This window comes from Lissotriton helveticus, chromosome 12, assembly GCF_964261635.1.
Source record: "Lissotriton helveticus chromosome 12, aLisHel1.1, whole genome shotgun sequence".
NCBI lineage: Eukaryota > Metazoa > Chordata > Amphibia > Caudata > Salamandridae > Lissotriton > Lissotriton helveticus.
Genome location: NC_136073.1, coordinates 639,140,567 through 639,164,947, shown reverse-complemented (window position 1 = coordinate 639,164,947; position 24,381 = coordinate 639,140,567).

Below are 24,381 nucleotides of genomic sequence, written 5' to 3'. Positions count from 1 at the left end.
AGTATTTTGTGTGCAATTAATGATGTTGTCCATGTTGCTTTAGTTTTTTCACCGCTTGAGCCATCATCAGCTATGAATTCAATTGAAACCGGATCTGCGGTTATCTCATCTTCCAGAGAGGGAATTTGAGATAGCAGCCGTAAGATGTTGCCTTTGTTCAATATGTCATGCCTGCCTTTCAACATATCATCTGGACTCAACCATATTGCGTTTGCTAGGCTTCTTTGGTCTCCTGGGTTCCAAGTCTTTTCGTTTGCATTTATGCGTTTGAGTGGGTTCATGACCTTTTGTTTCTAACAGGGTTGCCTGATTTATAGACACTACTGCTTCGTCTCTTTCTTTGTGATGAATTGTTTGTTGTCCTCTTGGGATGAACATTTGGCCATCCTCTCCTTGCCCGCGGGCACCTTGCATAATTCCCAATTCTTTTTTTTTTTTTAAACAAACTTTATTGATTTACAGCTCATTAGCCAGTTCCATATGAAGGCTGAAACAGTGCACACACAGTGAGGAATTACTTAGCATCATTTACATGAACGATTATAAATTCTTAGGAACGTCGACTCATCCGATGTCTCCGTGTCATACGGTGCTCCTGTGGTCATCCACCTTAACAACAGTTCTAGGAGATTTGTGATCTATATCTCTACGTGGGGAACCAACTCCATAAACATCTGTGCTAGTCCCTACTCTTATCTATCCCAACAGTCAATGGGCTAACAAAATACCCCCTCCCCCCCTCTAACTCTACCCACCCCCTCCCACCATCAGACATGTCGCTCTATCCTTCACCTCTCAGTGTTGAGAATTATTCAAACTTGTAGGGCATCTGGCATCACAGTTTAAGAAAGCAAACTTCCGCACTAGGGGGAGCCACCATGTAGTACCCGCTGCCCTCACCAGAGTCACCCATGCAAGAAGGGCAATACCTCAGTCCGTATGTACAAGTCTCCTCACTCAGGGGGTTGGTCAGTGTAATCTGTCGGGCTCTTGAGTAAGTCCACCATCGCCACCCATGTCCTAGTCGTGTCCAACATTTTCTCAGTATTGGCTCTCTGAGCCATTTGTAATCTAAAAATCCCCTTGCAGTCAGTCCACTTTATGAATTCTCCTAGCAATCTTGAGGCGTTAGGGGCGGTGAACGCCTTCCAATGGCCGGTAATTTTTCCCTTAGCTAGGACTAACCCCAAATCTATGAATTTACTGATAAGTTTATTACGGGCAGTGTGAGGGAACCAGTGTATTAGACAAAATCCTGGAGTTTGACTGATATCTCTATCCGTTATTTCACCTAGAACCGGTCTAACAATGGACACTCCCAGAACATGTGTAAAAATATAGCGCTTTCTAGTTTACAACGCGGACAGGCTTTTAATCGGGACCTGAAAAAGTGTTAATTTTGTGTGGGGTGAGATACGCTCTGTGGAAGACGGTAAACTGGATTAGTAAAAATCTCATGTTTCTAGAGCATTTCCACGCCCGCTCCATCAGCGCCTCCCACGGCTTCTCCTCTAGAGGGATCCCAAGGTCAGCTTCCCATTTGGTGCGCAGACTCTCCAAAGGGGACCTGATCTCCTGGGTAATTCGCCTATACAGGCAGGTAACCGCTTTGATCGTCCCTGACGCAGATACCACATATTGGCATGGAAGAGAGGTCGGCGGTTCCGCTATCCCCTTCTTCCAGTGCTTACGGATGGCTGCCGCCAATGCAGCATGCAAGAGGAAGTCATGCCGGGGCAGCTCCTTTCTAAAAGGTCCTGGGAGGGTATGAGGATGCAGTCCTCATAGAGGTCCCCACTGCTTCCCAATCTCGCAATCTCTGCTAATCTCCCCCATGTGGCTATGCCTCACAGGCCCGCAAAGGGATCTCAGGTGCCTACGGGGGTTCTACCTTGGCCCTTCTGTTGGCCTGATTCCAGCATTGGCGCACCACCCACAGATCCCTTGGGACCTCTCTTTCGCTTAAAGGGAGCCGGAGAAGTACCCGAGAAAGCTGGTGTAGGTCCGGGTCCATGCCCCCATGGTCTTCTCCAATACGTAGTCTCCTTGCCATCCACTTTGTGAACCATTGGAATTGGGCTGCATCGTAATACGCCTCAAAATCAAGGACTGCGAATCCCCCGTCCCGCCTAGGTCTCAGCATGGTGGTGAGCGCCACTCTGCGCCTCCCAGAACCGTATAAAAATCCTGTAATCATGGTGTTGAGTTGGGTGAAGTATTTTCGCGGTATCCATAGAGGTAGTGAGCCAAAGTAGTAAAGTAGTCGAGGCAGAGTTACCATCTTTAGCAGCACCACCCTCCCTGCTACTGAAAGTGGAAGGGTCCCCCAGAATTCAAAGTTGCTCCTGGTGGTTCGTAATGCTCTTCCAACATTACCCTCTAACAGGTCAGAGGGTTCATGATAAATCCGCACTCCTAGGTAAGTCAAACAGCTGCTTTCCCACCTCACATCTAGCGCATCAGGTGGTTCACCTCTACCACCCTGAGCAGGGAAAAGGCACGTCTTATTCCAGTTGACCTTGAGACCCGCCACATGCCCTACTCTGGCCAGCAGTTCTCGAGCGCCCTGTAACTCTTCTGTAGCGTTGGTGAGGAACAGCATAATTCCCAATTCTTTTGTGGGTCCATATATTTTGTCTCTTTGGTTCGTCTTTCTATGTATGGATTAGGTCACTTGTATAATAGAGGACAGTTCACTGTCGTCTCTATACAATTACTCCTTGTTGTTTTTGTTGGCATTTTAGACAGTGTCCGTTGGTCCGTTTCATTTTCAGGCCATGATTCCAAAATGCCTTCATCAATTGTTGTTTTGTTGACAATAGAACAGATTATAGTATCACTCTTTTGTGATTTGTTCTGGTCAAGCTCCGATTGTGTTTTGTCTTTTTTTTGTTACTGGGGCAGTCAAGTCGGTCCCTTCCTGATGCGGGGCTTCTAATTCCTCATTCTTAGTATTCCCAAGGGTTTGCGTTTTCTCAGTGGCACCCCTCACTTTGTTGGCGGAAGGCTTTATTGTTTGTGTACCTATTGTGTTTCGTTCAGGGGTCCCTCCTATGCTTATATGATTTCCGGCCTCTAGTTCGCTTTGTACTGGTGGCGCTGAAGTCCAGAAAAGACGCTTGAATCCTTCATGCTTTAGGTTTGTTTTTTGATTTCGGCCTTTCCGCTTTTTTGCTTGCCTTTGTTTTGCGTTCAATGGTTTATCTACTTTATCCTCCAGTAAGGTTTCAGGCAACTGGCCATCTGGTTTGATTTCTATGGTGTCTGGATCTCTAGATGTAGGAGCCTGAACTTCCTTCATCCCAAGGCCTCCCATTTTTTTAGCTTTAGGTGGTGCTGTGTTTGTCGGATCACATATTTCACCTTCCGTGAACCTCTCCAGAGATTCTTTTTCTGGGCCCTGCGTGGACTTTTTAATTTGATCGCACAAGTCATTCAGCATTGCTGGGAGGGAGGCCAATTTATCAATAATAGGACCACATACACAACTTGAGCTTGCAACTTGGTAGTAGCCATATTTATTTTGTAGAAGTGTGTTTAATGAACCCAACTTCCCATCAATGGCAACCGCAAAGACAGCCAAGGTATCTAATAGCACGGGAGAGCAATGGGGGGCTGTGCATCTATATAGCACACTACTTAAACCTAGGGAATATTGTAACATTGAAAGCTGATCATTGCTTTCAAAAAATTGGGGCGGATTTGTACACAATAGGTATAGTTGTAGTGAATTTGTATAATAATGCCCCACATGAAGAGCTGGCAGGAGTGCTGGGGGCCATATCCCATCATATTACAAAGAGTCAGATGGCCTCCGCTAAAGATTTTTTGATAATTTGGGGCGGAGACTTTAACGTCAATTTATGCCACCATTGGGACACTGTTGTCTGTGGTATGGGCTATAATAAAGAAATTAGCTGCCCTCACTTTAATCATTCTGGACCTGGAGATATTATAAATGATATTATGTTTACTGGAGATATGGGCTTTGCAAATAACTTATGCAGCACCCCGGTCTCCTTCAGCCCAACGTTTAATGGACGAGGGCTGTCTTCTACCATACATTTTATCCTAATTTCATCCAGACATGCCTCTAGAGTCACAAATTTCCAAACTCATGACGTCTCCCTTAGCGATCATTTCCCACAGAATATTGGAGTTAAGGTTGATTGTAGACTAGTTAAAGGGAAGGTTTCGTCCACTCACCTTGTTAAAGATGCTCCACTGGTTAAACAACATGGCTATGCGCTGAGTTGGATAAAAATCGATCCGGAGTCATTTATGAGAAAGGTGACCTCTAACTGTAGTGAAGCCAATAAAAAATGTTTAGGAGAGGACCATCCCGCCTCGGAAATAGTGGAGGGTTTTTCTGAAATAGTAGACTTCATTGGTAAAACCCTTCATGGAAACTCAAAGAAGAAAACCCTTCAAAATAAAGGATGGTTTGATTCTAGTTGCTCGAAAGCCCACTCCAAACCCAAACTTACACTGCATAGACAGGTTAAAAATTATGAAGAAATAAAAGAAGCGAGAAGGGCTTATAGATGTACCTTAAAAGCAAGGACATTTTTTTTAAAGGAGGAGGCATGGAATGCCCTGAGAGCTGCGTCAGAATTGAAAGATTCTTCAGCGTTCTGGAAAGCGGTCAATGCTCCCTTTTTAGCCGATCCAGGGATGGCAACTATAGAGATAGCGGTTTCTAAGGGCGAATGGGTTGATCACGTTTCTAAATTATACTCTGCACCCTGTCCTGAACCCAGTGGTAATGATTTGGCGGGGGTCAGGGTGGAATACCATACTGTAAATTACCATTCGTACCTTAAATTAGATCTTAATGAAATTGAGGAGGCAGTCGCAATGAGCAAGAGTGGTAAAGCCCCAGGCCCTGATGGCATCCCTGTGGACCTTTTCAAACATAATATTACTTTTTGGGGACTGATTCTAACAAAAGTTATTAATGCCTGTATCTCGACCAGCCTTATTCCCACCTGGAGTGAATCGATTCTGGTTCCGATTTTTAAAAAGGGGGATAGGCACAATCCAGTGTGCTATCGGCCTATCTTGCTTTTAGCCTCCACGGTCAAAATAATTGGAAGAGTGCTCCTTTTTAGATTGCAGGACTGGGCAGCTACTTATTCTATTGTTAGTAATATACAATATGGGTTCCGCAAGGGCTTGGGCACTATAGATCAGTGCCTAATTTTGGAATTAACTATTGTCAAATATAAGGCGAAAAGGGGCCCTCTCTACCTGGCCTTTGTGGATTTGTCCGTGGCCTTCGACTGTGTCATCTATAAAAAACTATGGCAGACTTTGGAGAGGTTGGGCATGGAATCATCCCTGGTTTCATTAATGAAATGTTATATTGGGGCCAGGGCCAGGGTCCAATTCGGGGCAGGGGGTGAGTGCACAGATTCCTTTACTGTTGGAAGAGGAGTAAGGCAGGGCTGTGTCCTGGCACCCTTTCATTTTACCTTGTATATTTATAACTTGGACCAGGTTCTGAGGGATGAGTGCCAGGACCACCCGACGGTAGGGAAATGCACCCTTCCTGTGCTCATGTATGCGTATGACGCGGTGCTTATGGCCCGCACCCCGAATAGCTTCCAGAAGGTATTATCTAGTTTTGTGAACTTTATGTCCAACTTGGGCCTTACAGTAAACGCATCCAAAATATTCATTTTAAAATGCGGCCCGGAGAGCAAAAAGTGTTGCACATTCTTCTTAGAAAAGAATCGTCTGGAGTGCGCTAATACCTTTTCATACTTGGGGGTTTTATTTGATCGTACTGGCACGTGGACACAGGCTGTTAATTTAAGGAGACTGTTATTCTCAAAGTCACTGGCAGCCCTGGTTAATTTTAGTAAGAAATTGGGAAGACGCCCTCCCTCAGAACTACTTCAAATTTACAAGGCTAAATGTGTCGCAATAGCGATCTATGGAGCGGGTATTTGGGGACATGTAGATGTGACATCTCTACAGAGGGCCGAAAACAGATTTCTTAGATACCTGCTTGCCGTCCCAGTTAGTGTCTCTACTTTCAATTGCCACTCGGAGTTAGGTATATCTTATATAGCGGATGTCATTGGCATCCAACCAATTCTCCTCTGGCATCATAACTGGACTTCAGAGAAGACTTTTAAATCGACAAATGATTATTGATTGCTGTGGGGTGGATGGGGTATCGCATATAAGTTGGCTCAAGTATGTCAAGGAATTCTTTTGTAAATTAGGACATCAAGAATATTTTGATAACCCCAATACCTTGACAAGCGTAAATAGGAAAGTTTTTCAAACTGAGCTGTTTGCAGTATCTAGAAAACATTAGATTAAATACAGAAATATTAAAAATCTCTGTTCTCGCACATCAAAACATCCTGACTACTTTTAAGATGCAGTCGTATTTAACTTTAGTATCCTCAGATTTTGAAAGATTTTTATTAACACGTTTCAGGATGGGCATTGTCCACAGGTCGTTTAGTTTTCCAGCAATTAACGATTGGTCTAGGCAGCTGTCTAATTGCCCATGCGACGATTTGTCAGCACAATCCACCGTGCATGTTTTATTCTTCTGTAAATTTTATACAGTCCAGAGGAAAAGGTGGACTCTCCTGCTTCTTAGAACGCTAGGCCTGCGACAATGCCGTCCTGCATTCATAGCCATGCAATCCCTTGGGGAAGAATTTGTAATTTTATCTGTTTCGTTGTTTTTAAAGTCTGTCTTTAAGTGCAGAAAATCTATTCTGATGTAAGATTTTTTACTGAATAACTTATTCCATAATTTTTTTGTGGTTTCCTATCTTTCTGTAACAGGCGATTTTATTGTTTTATAAATATGCTTTTATGATTATTTTATAATCAAATAATGCTTAACCGACTGACTGACATATCATCATTTACCATTGACATATGGTATTTAATGTAGTATTTTGGCCAATTTTTTTTTACAGTACTGGAAAGTTCAAATATTATTATTCTAACATAGATGTGATTTTTTCTGAGATTCCTGTACGCAGAAACATGAACCCTGTCCCTAGCAATAGAGATTCACAGTTTATGGGTGAATATTTTCTAACAATGAAAACAATAGATATAGCTGAAGCACACAAAGACAATTTAACAGGTGGGTTACATGAAGAAGAGAAAACATATTTGAATTTAGTAGAGAAAAGGAGATAGGATTTCCACAGAAAGGCCTCTGAACCAAAACCCCAGATACCCAAATGGGCCGAAAGGGAAGAATTTATTTAACCTGGCAAGACTCATGCTGCTAAGTCTCTGGGTTTTGAAAAGAAGGGGAAAATCTGTCTCCATAGGTTAAAAACAGAATATAACAATGAATTCATTGGTTCCCGTGAATGTAAACACAATTTCCTGATAATTGGGGGTTGGGGACTAAAAGGGGGCACTGATCCAGTATTTCCTGGAATGTATTATATTTGTGGGAACAAAGCTTACTTTAAGCTGCCTGATCATTGTTATGGGAGTTGCTATTTCGGAATAGTATTCCCGAAGGTATACCATGTAAAAAGAATAACTGGAAGCAATGAAGAAAATAATGGACTAACACAAAATAAAAGAGCTAGTTTTTCAGAAATAGTAGGAGATATATTTAGGTCATTGATACCTTCAGTGGGAGTGGTTCCGAATACTCAAAGAATTTGTAAATTGTCAACAGGGGTGGATCACTTATCGACTGACACTGCTGGAGGATTCTTGATGATCAATACTGAATTAGTTGTAGTAAGATCAATGGTTTTGCAAAATCGACTTGCTCTTGATATATTATTGGCAAAGGAGGGCAGAGTATGTAGAATGCTGAAGGCTCAACATTGTTGCACTTACATACCTGAAAGTATCGAAATCGGAAGGTATGTCAAAAATATTACACATTTGGAAGAAGAATTGAAACCACTGGCAGTTGATAGTGCATGGAAGAGACTAACTGATAGTCAATTCAATTCAATTCATGAAGCTTTATTCGGTACAAAAGAAATGACCATAAAAGCACATATAAAAAGTACATAATACATGAATCATCGATTTAAAATAGGTTCTTTGAGATACAGACCAAATACACTAAAATATCATACTTTTACGTACACTGATAGATTTGATTAAAAACACAGCAGTATAAAAACAGATGTCAGCAGATTTCATGTTGAAAATAAGACTCATTGTCTCGTCAACTGTACGTACCCCATATTTAACAAACAAAGGTTTAAGGTACAAAATTCGATAGTTCAAGTACAGTTTACATATTAGTATAAAGTGCAAGGTGCTCTGTTTTGATATACCGTCACACAGACACGGTCCTTTAGGATGTTGCTTAAGGTTAGGTAGGGCCACCAAATCATGTACTATTCCGAACCTTAGTCTGGTTAGGACAAACTTATGCGATTGCCTCGTAACCAGTGCTAGGTATGGTGGAAAACCTTCCGTGAGGGAATATCTACTAGAAAATGTGACAGTTAACATGGACCGACAGGCAAGAGCCCTCTTCTTTGCCAAGTTATCCAAGAAGGTTGCTTTCAATTCTGCTTTTGGTATAGTCAAAGCAGCCTTAGGGTCGATCAAAACATCAAGATTAAAAATTTGTAGATAACAATCAGAGACATATTTTATCCATGGGATTTTTCTATACATGTCTAGTGAAAGACAATCCTCAATTATAGATCTGTTTAAGGTCTTTTCGTCCTGGAGCCATATAGAGCGCCATAACATTAACAGTCTTAAGGATAAAAGATCGTTCAAATAATTGATATCTAATTCCCAATGGATCAATACAGTGGCGGCAGATGTGGGTAAACATAAAAGTTTTTTCAAGAATGAATTTTCCTCCAGCTGTAATTTGTAGTCACAGCTGTGGCCCCATATAGCCGCCCCATACAGTGCAATAGTGGCGCATCTAGCTTGGTAGATTTGCAACATATCTCTTGTTCGCCTATCCCCAATTTTTGCTGCAAATTTGAAAATACCATGGGCACTTTTTGCCATTTTATTACTAATGTTGTTAAATTCGTTGGTCCATTTTCTATCATGGGAAAAAGTGATTCCAAGATAACAAAATGAATCAACTGGTTGCAGCTTGTTACCATCAATAAAAAAGGCATTGGATTTGTTATTTTTCACCCCAAAGGTCATAGTATGCGTCTTTTCCTTATTAATGAGTAGTTTCCTGTCCTTGATGAACAGAGAAAATCTATCCATCAAACGTTGTAAACCCAAAGGGGTTCTGGAAAGGAGCACGGCGTCATCAGCATATAATAACACCGGCAATGATACGCCTTTTGACCTAGGAGCATCCGCTTGGACGCCTTTTAAAATGTCATCAATTTCATTAATAAATAAAATAAACAATAACGGAGCTAAAACACAACCTCGTCTTATGCCGCGTCGTACGCTAAATTTGGGGGTGCATTCTCCCTTCGTTCCAAAGCGCACACAGGTTTGCAGTTTTTGGTACAGCCTGGCGAGGAAAAAAATAATACCCTCAGGGGCACCCATCCGCAGCAAAATGGGCCATAAAATTTCGTGGTCAACCATGTCGAAGGCGCTGCTTAAATCAGCAAAACATAAATATAATGCGCCACCTTTAGCTTCGACATATTTCCCAATTATGAGGTCAAGATTTAAGCATTGATCTAATGTGCCCCTACCTTTCCTAAATCCACACTGGCTTTCCGCCAGAATTCCCTTTTCCTCGACCCACTCCTCGAGCCTGGCTAACATAACTCGGCTCATAACCTTTACAGAGGAGTCCAGGAGGGAGATGGGTCGATAATTCTTTACTTCAGACCTGTTACCCTTTTTGAAAATTGGGATGATAATAGATTCCCCCCAGGTATTTGGAGCGTCTGAGCATACGGCTGCATTAAAAACATTGGCAAGGAGGGGGCTCCAGATCTCCGGGACTGCTTTGTAGACATCAATAGGGACCCCATCGGGTCCCTGGGCTTTCCCCCCCCTGCTTGCACGGATTCCTGACTCGACCTCGGCCACAGTAAAATTTAGAGGTAGAACAGGCCAGTTACATGAGATAGTAACTGGACCAAAATCTGAACCAAAAATATTGGAAAAATGCGTTACCCAACAATCACTAGGGACATTAGAGCTTAGTACAGGGATATTATCCTCACTAAGGAAGGGAGAATTAACCGTTGCCCAGAATAATGTATTATTGTGTAGCTCTGCAGCTTGGTTAAGTGAGTCCCATGCTTCCTGCTGTAAATCTCTTTTCCTCTTTTTTAATGCAACTTTATATTCTGCTCTTTGTTTAATTATTAAAGTGGTGTCCCTAGGTTTTTTGGCTAGAGCTTTTTTCAACTCTGTTAATAGCTTGGTACAGGAATGGTCGAACCAACCTTGTCTGTGACTACGTTTGTCTCCAATTGGTCTGGTAAACCTAGCATCAATTGGTAGGTTGATGTTTTTAAAAGCAGTTAAAACACATTCACACTCAGTGTTATTTTCAAGGATTTGGGTAATGTTTGTTAAACAATCAGAAACAATAGAGCCTATAAATTCATCTGCTCTATCCCCTACCCATCTGACTCTAACACCGTTAGGTTTGTGGGGTTCCACATTAATGATAGTATGACCCACAGCTACAGGACTCTCACTCCATAGCGAGAAATCTAGGATAATATAATTATGATCGCTCAAAGATGTAACTTCAATCCTAGGGGCTTCACAATGGGAACTAATACTCGAAGACACAATAACATGATCAATCACCGAGCTTGTCCTCCAGTTTTTAAAAGTAGGGATGGTCAGCCCGTTTACATCTTTGGCAAAGTCCAAGATTTCCAGGTCATAATTGCTAATACATTTGTACAGAATCTCTCCATAACTATTATGCCTAAAGTGGAGGTCTTCAAATCCAGCATTGTTCACAACCCCACAGACTTTTTGAGATGACAATTCACATAAAGAAATGTTAAAATCACCCAGCCATATAAAATCAAAAGAAACATTACATTGATCAATTAAGTCATCAATAGTGCTAGCTAGGTTTTTTACAACAGACGTCCTGCTATCATCAAAAATATTGTTATAATAGTTGATTAGGAGGACGTTTCGGTCATGGTCATTGCGAAGCCACAATATCTGCACATGTGGCCCCACGGTTAGATATTTTATAATCTTAATCTGTCTGTTAATCGAAACCAGAATCATAAGGCCTCCTTTAGCTCTCCCCGAGGTGGAACTAACTGCCTGTAGGTTGAACGATACAAACCCCGCAAAATGTAACTCCTCCCGACACCATGTTTCCTGGAAACAGAGAATATCATAGGTGTTAATGAAATCCTTTCAACCCAAAGCGTCCTGTTTAGATTTTAAACCAGCGACATTCCAGCTGACAATGGAGATGCCATTAAATACATTAGTGCTGGGGATATTCGGAGGAATAGAGCCAACTACCTCTTCCTCATTTGTAGGGTTCTCTGTTGCTCTGGGACTAGTACCTCTTAATAGGCGTTGGCCCTCCACCATGATCGAATCGGGGTAAAAAAACATATCACAAGTATCAAGCACCTGAACAATAACAGGCTGGCCAGGGGCAGGATCCCCTACCCTGGTGAGTCAGTCATTAGAGTCCAGAGAGCTTAAAGCTTGGAATCTATTTTGGACAGGGACCCCAAACGCCGGGTAATGGGTAGGCGGGAAATTTCTGTTTCCAGGGTTATGAGGAGGAGTTTTAGCTAAATGACTATAAAAAAAGCCAAGAGGGCGTACACTTATTCTATCTTCTCCGGGAGTTAAAGACGCTGCCCTTAGCAAAACTGTGGCCACGTGCTGGGAGTGTTTAAAGTTGACAATGACACATTCACCCCTGCAAGTTTTACTAGAAGTACCAATCCAATCAGCCCTTCTGGTGGTTAAAATTTGATCTGAATAAGTAGTTGGGAAGCCACAGTTGTTGTGCAACCATGAGACCGTTTTGTTTTTTAACGAATCATGCGATTCCTGCTGAGATCTAATAGAGTCAGTCTCAAAAGATGGAACATTAGTCAGAACGACCACATATGGTGCACAATCTGGGGGCAGATCAATAGGGCGTTTCCTTCTAGTTCAGATAGCTCTGACTGGGTTCAATAGGCCCACCTCAATGGCAGCTGGCTTATTCTGACGAGAGGTGGACGATGAGTCAGAAGGTAATGGGGCCGATTTAACTGCCTCTTTTACTAATCCACCCCCAGTTAGCTGTTTTGGAGCTACTTTGGTAGGGACTAGGCCATCATTAGCGGGCCTATACTTTCCAACCAGAGCAATATGGGAGTCAAGAAGCCCACCTAATCTATTACTTCGGTTGAAATCTGATCCAGTTTATCCACCAAGGGTTTGATGATCTTATCAACCTTGGCATCTATAATACTTATTAAAAGTTCAAACTGTCGGCATTCATAAGGGTTGAAACATTCTTAGTTGTCAACTTTTCTTCCCCAGCAGTGCTTTTTGGTAGGGTATCACCTCTTCTTTTGTTACGGGAACGACATCCCCCCCCCGATTAATAGGTGCTTTTCTGCATGCTCCTAATGCTCTGGGTGCTGGTGAGTTTTGAACGGGAGATACACTGGGAGATACACTGGGTGCAACAGAGATATCTTGAATAACTGCAGGTTGGGCTTGGGTTTCCAACGAGATATCAAGGTTAACAAGGTCAAGGTGGTCATCAGTATGTGATCCGGTGTTAGAATCAGGAAGGGTAAGGCATTTAGTTGGGGAATTCTCCTTCCCTAGTGACATCCTTCGTTCCTTGTTAATTTTACTGACCACTTTCACCAAATAGTTATCCATAGTGGACAGCACTGGGGGATTTTTGGGAACCTTCTGTTTAGACATTATATAAGTAAATGCACAAAAATGACCTACTAGAAAATAAAATCAGATATAAGAATTATATAACAAAGCTTTCATGAACTCCAACAAAGCTGGTAGTATTGAACCGGCAGTATAAAATGGATAAAATAGGCCCTTAACGATTTGAACAGTCAGAGGTCCGATATGGGCACAGGGAGGATAAGTCTCACTTTGGGCCACTGATTACCTCAACAACAGGATCCAGGGGGAGAGGCCCAGCCCAGCCTCGGCCAGTCCCGGACTGTCACAGACTGTCCGCCCTTAGTCCGGGCTTCGTCCGGCGCCGCTCGCGCGCGTCCCGCGACGCGGAGGGAGCTTCGTTCTTTTCTGCGCGTTCCGGGCGCGTCACCAGTTGGAAGAGGGCGGAGTCAGCCACATAGGGTTGTGGGGGCTGTAGTCCCTCCGCTCGGCGTCCGCGTGGTGCTCCTGTCGCGGCGGCGGGTGGGACCAACAGCCTGTGGTGAGGCAAGCGCTGGTAGCGCTATGGCAGGTAATCACCCCACTTGCACGGATTCAGCTGCCCCCGTTAAGTTTAGCTCCAACCAAAAAAAGTAGCCCCTGACTGATAGTCTCTTATCTGTAGGTAATTGGTTTACTAATGTTGGAAAAAGTATTGTAGGTAGAGTACTGATGAAAATAATGGGAATAGCCCTAATGATTTTAGTAATAATGATTTGGTGCAAATGCTACAGAAACAGAAAGAGGTATGCATTAAATGAGAAAGGAAAGAAAAGAAAATATGACAAAATTAAACTTGAAGAAATGAAGGGGGATATCTACAAAAGAATGAAAGGTTTTCAAAAGAAAAGGGAAAGAGGAAATTCAAAAGTAATAGAAGAAATTGAATTGGGAAAATGCTAAAGTTGGTATCTGGTTCCGTAATTAGTGATGGTATAAAATACCATCAGAGGGGATTGATGGAGCAAGGTTTCATATGTAAAGAAACTTGCTTGTATGCAATCCTCTCGAAATAACATGTAATTTATCATCCAACATGTTTTGTGAATATTAAACCTGCATTACACAACATTTCTAGTATCAAGGGGAAGCTTGTCAATGTGCCTTTACTAATAGTAACCTGAGTAACTAAAAATTGCCACCGAAAACGCGGGAACTTTTCTGCACATGCATCTGCCATATCTACGTGGTGTGACGCATCTCTGCTTTTGGTGGGAACTCTTGCAGGTGCGCACTAGTATTAAAGATGGCAGCTTCATGTTTCACATATTAATGCACATGCTCCTGCTCTAACTAAACCTTGTATGTCCTGCTTAATCATTAATTCTATAGTTAAATTAAAGTAATGGGGTTAGAGTAGAAATAAGTGGTATACAGTGCATTCATTTACTTTTGTATTCTAACATGTTTCTCTTTGTTTTTATTGCTAGCTCATATTTGGGCCTGAAGGGTGTCGCAAAATCCATTTTGAAATATCTGAACATGCGCAGTCAAGTTCCGAGAACCTTGAAATCCCTGGCATTGAAACATCGCCAAGTCCTGACCTACTCACAATGTTCCTGGGAACCTGACCGAATAACCCCAGGAAAGGAAGGGATATGGACTGTTTAAATGAATTGTATATGATTTGAAACAAATATTGCTGAGAGGAATAAAAATGCATGGGAAAGTAAATTATGGGCGGGAACCTGAATTAATTAAAATCAATGCGAAATGACCTCTTACTGGTATGGTGTGATGACCTCTCCTCGTCTTTCTGACCAATCAAATGAAGGGAACACATAGCAACATTAAGGGGGTGGTACATGTGATGTTGTACACGCTCCAGTAGTTGGGATGGGAGGAGTCTAGGGGTTGGAGGAAGAGGAGGAGCAGTGACAAGAAAGCGGCAGATAGAGTAGGGACAGGGACTGGAACAGATGTGTCAATAAAGCTCAGTGAATAGAAAGCGCATACCACGAGTCTGTCATTATTTATGTCAAGACATGACAACCGGCGACGAGGGTGGGATCAGGTGACCTGCCATCCCTGCTGAATCGAGAGCTACCCTGTCCCGGGCACCAGCAAAGACGTGGTCGCTGTCACGCCGTCTGTGCCCCACGAAGCCGCCGCCTACAGCCCTAGGCCAGCGGTGGATGAGCCGCTCGACGACCAGGCGATCGTGTAGAGCCCCTCCGGAACAGCGTGACTGCAGCGCTGCCACTCCGGCACCAGACGCGATCCTTCGCGCCAAAAGAAAAGTCGTGAGTGTGCCCCGAAGGCTGTGCCAACAAAGAAGGAACTGGGAGCCCACCCCAGTCCTCCTGAAGCGCCCTGAAAGAGTGGGGAGTGTCCGGAGAAGCAAGTGAACCCCGCGGAGGCGCCAGAAGAAAAGCGCCGATTTTGCCGCCATCGGATCTCACCCCCGATGCATGAGAAACGGCACGCAGCGGACAGAAAGAAACCGGAGCTTGCCCCTGGCCTACCTTGATGGTGAAAGTGGCCTGGAAGTGGGAGCTGGGCTGCACAATTCCTGTTGTCCGGAGAAGAGATCCTGGTGAGTGTCCAGTGAGACCGAGTGAGCTGAAGAATGAATGCAACCAAACCTCGTGGGAGATGAGAACTTCTGTGTGGCGGCCATCTTAGAGTCAGGCGTCGTGAAGGACACCCCTGTGAAATGCATGAGCGGCCATCTTGAAGTCAGGCATCCCAAGTTTGAGGCCGAAACAAGCATTGAAAAGGCAAAAACAAGCATTGATAGATGCAAAACAAGCACTGGTGAGTGCAAGGACAAGTATTGATAATTGCGAAACAAGCATTGGTGAGTGCAAGTGCAAAAAAAAAAGTGACGACTGCAGAAACACGTATTGAACATTGCAAAAGCGAGCACTAGTCAGTATATAAGTGTGTCGTTAGCATTTCAGCCCAGCCATGTCGAACTCACCTAACCGGAACGGAGGTGGTGCAGCGGTGGCTGCCCCTGTCAGTCAAAGAAGATCAGGTGATCATCAGAGAAGGTCTCGTCCAGCGTCCAGACACACACACCGAAGTCATCGACGCAATGAATCAAGGAGGAGAGAAAAGAAATCGAGCTACATCAAGAAGCCAGAACGTCCACGGAAATGCTACCGATGTGGGTATGACTTCCCACACACAGACACCTGTCCAGCAATGGGACAACAGTGCCGGAAATGCGGGCGCAAGAATCATTTCGAAGTCATGTGTGGAGTGTACAGCATGGAGAGAAGGAGTGAGAAAACCAGATCTCGACCAGAAGAAAAGCGACATCACGCGAAAGCTGTGCAAGACAGAGCACTGTCGTTGTCTGGCTCGTCACATTCCAGCAAAGAATCTCACAGATCTCAATGGATCAGAAGGTCACCGTCGAGGGTATCGAGGTCAACCTCTCAAGAGACGACGTTCACGGATGAATACATATGCATGGTGGCTGACCCGGACCAACTGAAAAAGTATCCTCCGCTAGATATCAAAGTGGGGACTCATGCCACCAAATTTGTACTTGATAGTGGGGCATCGTTAAATTACATGCCCGTGACCGAATACAACAAGATGAGACCACCGCCTGTACTGAGTCCCGCACATGTCAGGGTGTTTACCTGGATGGCGAAGAAACCACTTCCCTGTCTGGGCAAGTTTGCAACGACGCTCAAACACGAGTCCACAGCAGTACCGGCCTACATCCACGTCATTGAGGGACCGGAGGCCGATTGCCTCCTCAGTTTGCCCACGGCAGAGAGACTCAGACTGGTTGAAATCCTATACCGGGTGCATGACAATCCAGACATTGTCCGAAAATTTCCCAAGTTGTTCAGCGGGCTCGGCAAAATGAACAAGTGTCTGATTCGCCTACACATAAACGACCAAGTGCGCCCTATTGCTCAGCACCCAAGGCGAGTACCTTTCCACCTTCAGCAGGCAGTAGAGGACGAAATTCAGGAACTACTTCAAGCGGACGATATCGAAAAAACGGATGGTCCCACACCATGGGTGTCACCAGTTGTAATTGTCCCCAAAAAGGGTACCCCGGAGAAAGTACGGTTGTGTGCGGACATGAGGCTTCCCAACACAGCCATAGAATGGGAGCGGCATCCCGGGCCTCACCTGAGTGACATGATAGCGGCACTGAATGGATCCAGGGTATTCTCAAAGCTAGATCTCAACAAGGTATACCATCAGTTGGAGTTGCACAAAAAATCAAGATACATTACAACATTTGCCACCCATCTGGGCCTGTTTCGTTACAAAAGACTGAGTTTCGGCATCTCCTCCGCAGCGGAAATATTCCAAGAGGTGATACGCCAAACCATCAGGCATATCCCGAATTCCCTAAACTACAGCGACGACATATTGGTATATGGATCAGACACACAAGAACATGACAAAGCCCTGGATCGAGTATGCCATGCTCTCCTGGAAGCGAATTTAACTTTAAACAAGGACAAGTGTGAATTCCATCAGTCCACTCTCAAGTTCTTTGGTCACGTGTTCTCCGCGGCTGGAATGAAGCCCGACCCCGAGAAAGTAACTGCGCTCAACACCACCAAGAGCACTCAAGATGTCAGCGATGTCAGATCATTCCTGGGCATGGCCAGCTATTGCTCCAGATACATCAAGGACTATGCAACGATCAGTCACCCCCTTCGTGCCCTTACGAAACAAGGACAACCGTTTGTGTGGAGCCCTCAGTGTGAGCGGGATTTCCAAGAAATCAAGCAAGCGGTGGAATCGGCGAACAATCTGGCCTATTTCGACACCAAAAGAAAGACGGAGATAACGGTGGATGCCTGTCCAGTGGGTTTGGGTGCCATCTTGGCTCAATATGACAGTGACACTGAGCGGTGTCACATCGTGGCATACGCCAGTCGCAGCCTCTCCGACACTGAGAAGGCATATTCTCAGCCCGAGAAAGAGAGCCTAGCGGTCGTGTGGGCGTGTGAACATTTCCATGTGTTCATCTTCGGCAAACATTTCACCATGATCACGGATCACCAGGCCCTTGTCACCATTTTCCGTAATCCCAAAGCCAAGATGCCGCCCCGCATTGAAAGATGGGGTCTGCGATTGCAGGAATACACATTCACCCTTATTCACAAACCCGGGAAGGGTGAGAATCCGGCAGACTACATGTCCAGACACCCTCAAGCATCCCATGAATCACATCCGTCAATGGCTGAGGAATATATACACTTTGTGGTAGGTGTAGTCCGACCACCGGCCGTCCCATTAGAAGCGATCAAGGACGCTACGGCGCAGGACAATATCCTTCAGAAGGTAGTGCGCCGACTGCGCACAAATCGCTGGAGACATGATAGTGAGGACGAAACGAGTGACTCACAAATACGTCAGGAAATGCAAGCTTTCCGACATGTCAGTGACGAGTTGTCAACTACCTCAGAGGGGCTCCTGCTGAGGGACCATCGGATTGTCATCCCGAGGCAGCTACGTCAAGGAGTGGTCAACCTCGCACATGAAGGTCATCGGGGAGTTGTTGCCACCAAGAGAGCTCTAAGGGAGAGAGTCTGGTTCCCGCAACTCGATCAAATGGTTGAGCTCACCTTGAAGGACTGTCCCCAATGTCAACTGGTGAAGTCGGGAGAGCCTCCAGCTCCCCTTCAAATGACTCCACTGCCCAAAGGGGTATGGCAGGAACTCGCCATGGATTTCTATGGACCCCTCCAGTCAGGCCGGTACGTGGTGGCTATCATGGACGAATACTCAAGATTCCCGATAGCTCAGTTTGTGTCTTCCACCAACGCCTCCAGCACAATTGCTGTGTTAGACGAAGTATTTGCTGCGTGGGGCGTTCCCAAGGAACTCAAAACAGACAATGGTCCTCCTTTCAATGGCCATGAATTCAGTGAATTTGCAAAGCATCTAAACTTTCGACATAGAAAGATTACACCGTTGTGGCCACAAGCCAATGGCACCATTGAGAGGTTCATGGCCACCCTGAAAAAGACCTTTCAACAGGCCACATTGGAAAAGAAAGACTTACAAATAGCTCTGAACGAAGTGCTAAGAGCGTATCGAACTACCCCTCACGCCACCACCCGGAAAATGTCCTGCCACACTCATGCGAGGGCGACCCATCAGGACAAGGATCCCGACGTGGGAAGGGGCTCTAGCACCGGTGTCCCCAACACGCACCCATAGAGAAACAGCAAGGGCTGACCAAGCGGAAAAGAGCAGGATGAAAACATATGCGGACGCCAGATGGCGCGCCAAGTCTCCCTCCCTTCAGACAGGAGATTGTGTAGTGGTCAAACAAGAGCAGGCCAAGAAAACGGATTGTCGGTTCAAGGAAGAACCTTTGATCGTCACTCAGCACAAAGGCACCATGATCACCGCCGAGTCTGAGCATTGAAGGATTACCGGAAATGTGTCTCATTTTCAGAAATGTACCCCGGGCATGAAAGAGACACTTGATAGGGATACAGCACAACGAGATGTTGGCGGACTGAGTCAACCGAGTCCAACCCTGAGACTTGACAGGCCAAAGGAAGATGCGCCTACAGATGCTGGAACGTGTCTCCGACCACGAAGAGACATACTCAAGCCAAAGAGACTGATTGAAGAAATGGATTAGGAATGGGAGGAGTCTAGGGGTTGGAGGAAGAGGAGGAGCAGTGACAGGAAAGCGGCAGATAGAGTAGGGACAGGGACTGGAACAGACGTGTTAATAAAGCTCAGTGAATAGAAAGCGCATACCACAAGTCTGTCATTATTTATGTCAAGACATGACAGTACACACTATGAAATGGTATAACTAAGGTAGGTTTAGTTAGTTAGATTGCCCGCCTTGTCACAGACCTGTCACTGACCCAACGTATGCTGAAGAAGATCGTGGATGCGGCAGACCTCAGAAGGCTGGTCAAGCACTCTGATAGAAGAATCGTGAAATTGCTGAGGGAGAAGACTCTGTCACCAAATGGGATCTCAAGAGTAGCAGAGAGAGAGGGGTGTGATGCTGGTGTTTCACTTAGCAGAGGCTACCTGTTACGTCTTGCATCTGTCCTGTCCCGTTGGCACCTGATTATTCGGGAGCCCTTTCTTGTCTCAGCCTATGGCCAGGGCTGGTCCTCGCACCATTCTAGGTAAATGTAATTTGCGTGGTATGTCCTTGTACCTTTTCCCTTTTTCACCCTTCCCAGGTACCAATGCCTAAAAATATTTATTTGAAGTCTTGCAAGTTTTATGCTTTAATAATTATTTTCTTACTTGAGAATGCCCTGATCTCACTGTTGTGGCAACTGATTAACAGAATATTGCATAATGTGTTTTAAACGTACCAGAGTCTGTGGTTATTTTTATTAAGGTAAATGTTATTCACTACCTATTATTCTAACTCCTTTGATCCTTAGATTTAGGACTTTATAGCACAAAGTGACAAGGGTTTGGTAAGTCATGGTGTACATGGTGTACAGGTATAAGTCCTAAAGGTGAATAAAGTTCTGATAGGCAGGTAGATTAGTGATTATCAGTTCAAAGTGTGAATGTTTATGGGCCCAGATAAGTATGATATTTAGAAATAACCTGCGTTGGTTAAGCACTCATTTTGTTATTCTCTGTTCTTTAGGTGAGCAAGTGGAAGGCACAATGCGCAGGTTTCGCAACAGATAATCTGACCCTACTACAATAACTCCCTTTGCCGAAATTTAGAAAAACCTTCTTTTGTTTGCAGTGGTGCGGTGCGCAGTCAATGAGTGGTGCATATCTGAGTCCTCGTTTTGTTTAACAGTACGGTCAGCTTAGAAGGGCACTATGTGCTTCGGTTTCTGGTTATTTTCAACAGTTTAAACATCTTCTTCTAGACTCAGAGAGTCTGTTTGCTCAAATGGGTGCAATGGCTGTTATTTATGTTTTCCTAGTCTTCCTTGCTTGATTTTGCTTGCGAAAAAGTGTCACTCATAGTCATTGAAAAGTCACTCATAAATTCACTGGAATTATGAAAATGTCTCAAATAACAATCTGAAACCTTGGCAGCTATGGTGGATAGCCAGACGGGCCGGTGTTCTAACTATATCACCACCCCCGTCGTTTTGTACAGCCCCTACGTCAGAGGGGTGCCGATTCACGCAGGTTCTGCCTGTGTATTCGTGCTTCCCCATCTGGCAGTACCCTCCCTACCTGTGATCACTCACTTTGCGCATGCGCAGGACTCTGTCTGTAAGAAATACTTTGTAAAGGCCATACAGTGTCAGGCTCATAAAGGTGGCCTTGCAATCTCCGTAACCAGTTAGACTGAGCGTTTCGGAAATGTCTCCTTTTAAATCAGGAAAGTGAAAACAAATGACTGACAAGGAGAGGGAGACAGTTAACACGGCTGCAGTACCTACAATTAAAAGTTTGTTTTTATGCACGAATTGCTGGGACAGCCGCATTGGGCACAAAGACAGAAGGCAGATCCTTATCTAAATGACCCACACGAGCATCTGCTGATAGCTCATTCTTCATATCAGCATAGCAGATTTCAAATTCTTCCATCTGCCCCTGCAGGAAGCTGACACCCTCCCTCAATACTACAGGAGCGAGAGACATCTGTAGGAGACGCCTCTCGAACTCTGTGTCCTGTTATAATCCACATAAATGCTTCTTCTCCTCCTGCTAAGCTATCAAGAGATCACTTTTTTTTTTGCGCTACTTTGTGATTTGAAATAGCTGCGAGCGCTTGAGGAAGGTGGGCTGCAGGCAAGGGTGACCAGGCGCCCCGGTTTTGCCAGGACGGTCCCGTTTTTAACCAGCTGTCCCATCAAATTGCAAGAAATGTAGCCCATGTCCAGGTATTTTTTTTATGTTTTGCAAAGCAGGGATGGTTAGCAGTTGTCTCAAAAAAGCAATTTAATTAACAGGCAAGCTACTGGGCTTAAAAATGGCATTTTATGTATCTTCTTACTGCCTGTTCTGTAATTCTCTTCTGAGGAGCGCTGTCATTGCTTGAAGTAAAATTGTAGTAGTCCTTCTATTTTTGTGAAATGTCCCGGTTTTTGGCTTTAAAATTCTGGGCACCCTACTGCAGGCACCCTACAGGGAACACTGTTTGCAAGTGAGGAATTTGAAAATAATATTGTTTTTCGGTGTGCCATGACTATACCAGTTTCTTATTTCACAGCATTACTTATTGATATTTGACTTTCCAGGTCAGACATATGATGGACCCACAGGTATGACACTTGCGGTTTTCTATACATTAATTGTTACTTTAGGTACGACTGCACATTGGAGTTTGCCTTGAATTAGTTTTTGGGGACTTAATATGCATGCAAATTATGGATAATTGGATTAATGACTTACTATTTGATCCCCTTCTTTTCCCATCTGCCCATCTGCCCTACTATTATGCACTTTTTTGGGGGGGTTTTGGGGGGGTTGATACTTTTTCCTCACACGGATTTACGCTTTTCAGTCTTTCGGTCTATGTGAGCAGTCCTGTCGCTACTTTTGGTACCTAATCTCACATTCAGTTTGTTATTTGTATTTTTGTCCAATAGTAATAATTTTCCAAAATGCATTTATATTTCATCTATGTACTCTATTTGCAACTTTGAAGAAGTCAAGTTGACAAAACACGTGTTGGCTGCCTGTGACTTTTATTTTAGTTCTCAATCGTTTTATGAAATTGATGCACTCCAAGAAGATGTTAATAAACACTGGAAATATTTTCCATTCTGATGGATACATCTGCCTGTGGATTCCTCACCTTTTGAATTCTCCCCTGCGGCAGCATTCAGCAGAAACTTTTTTCCTAGCTATCTCACGTCGATGAGGACGCCACAATTGCGCGACTCCGTCTGACTTCATCGGTGCCACAAATGGACCTCGTCGGCGTGCTGACATCAGTTCACTTTTTTCCGTGCAGACGACACATAACGTTTTTCTGGGACTCTCCATTTACTTCTTAGGTTACTTTGTTTCTGCTATTTCCCTTGGAGTGGCAGTGCGATGGCATCGAAGAAGTCTGCGTTTAAACCTTATAGAGTATGCAGGGCCATATGTCGATCACAGACCCCCACGAAGTCTGTTTGTTGTGCCTCCCCTCGGACCATGATGTCGATGGTTGCACCCGCTGCCGGAAGATGAACCCGAAAGCTTTGTAGGAGCGTGAGGCCAAGTTGTTCACGGAGAAGGCTAGGAAGGAGAAAAGAGGTTGAAAAAGATTGAAGTCGAGGTAGTCGACATCGCATGCTTCGAAGTCGAAGAAGCACAAGAAGAAGAGAAGGCATGGTTCTCAACGTCGCTCGTCGAAAGGTAGGGCTTCGGGATCACCCTCTCCGACTCCGAGGCATCCTTCTAGAGATGTAATCTCTCCATCGATGTCTCCTTCTCAAGGGACTCCGGCTTGCTCTCCAACGCTGGGAGGTTCTCCGGTGCTAAATCTTTAGGTCTCCATTCCCAAACTAGAGGGTTTGGTTTTTAAACGTATTGTGGTTTTGGCAGGATGTCTTCCTTTCGAGGCTGCCAACAACTTCAGCAGCAGAGCCTACAGTACAAATCTTACAGAGGTAAGAACAGATGTAGTTTGCGGGGTGCAGCCCGTCAACTCGCCTCCTCCTCCTCTTCCTCCTCAGCCCCTGGTGTCTCTGGAAAGCAGCCCTAGATCCCCCATCCTAGAGCCATGCTGGTCCTGCAGGGGTCAGGTGTCCCATTTTCCACAAGATTGGAAATCTAGAACATCAGACCTTTCGGTTTTGAATCTTGTGGAAAATGGGTACGCCCTTCCCTTCCGGGAGTTTGCTCCTCCTTACCCTCCTCACCACTGCAGGTGTTCAGAGGACCATTTGCTGCTTCTACAGCAGGAGATTCTTGTATTCTTGTATTATTGCAAAAAGTTGCGATAGAGGTGGTCCTGTCCTGGAGCAGGAAATCCCCAAGAAGGATTGCAGGTTAAGGCCTTTTCTGGACCTCAGGGTCTTGAATTTTTACCTCAGGCAGGAGGTCCAGGAGGCGTTGACGATGACCAAGAGCTGGATTCGAGCTGTCCCACGAAGGATCTCGTTGACTGCGGTGTCGGTGTCCGGATTGGAGCCAACAAGCCTTGGCAAACACAATCCAAGCAGGGTGGGAAGATTGGCTTCCATTCAGACCAGCAAGGTCTGGGGTGCTTCTCCTTTGCAGGGAAGCTGGAGCAAGCCCGGAGCAACCAAGCAAGCAGTGTAGTTTCACAAAGAAGTCTTCGAAGGGCTCACTAGCCAATGAGCTAGCAATCGGGAAGACGCGGTGAGCTGAAATGCAGGCGCAGGCCCCACGCGGCACTCGTGGAGTGTGGAGGGCTGTGCTTCGGTGTAAATGCTGCTCGGGTCTGGGGCTTCTCAAACCCCAATGCACAACTTTGAGGATGCCTCAGAAGCTGCACAAGTAACAAAAAGCAGGTAGTCCAGGATGTCCGGTCCCACGTCTCTCGTGTCCGCCACGGGTCTCAGCTTTGCTGTGGATGTGGATCGGAGTCGGAGAAGTCTGGAAGTCTAGTTCCTGAGTCGCTGAGTCTTCGGGTTCTGGCAGGAGCATTGACAAAGCAAACCGGCAAGTTACTGGTGGTGCCTGTTTGCACAGGATGGTCACTCC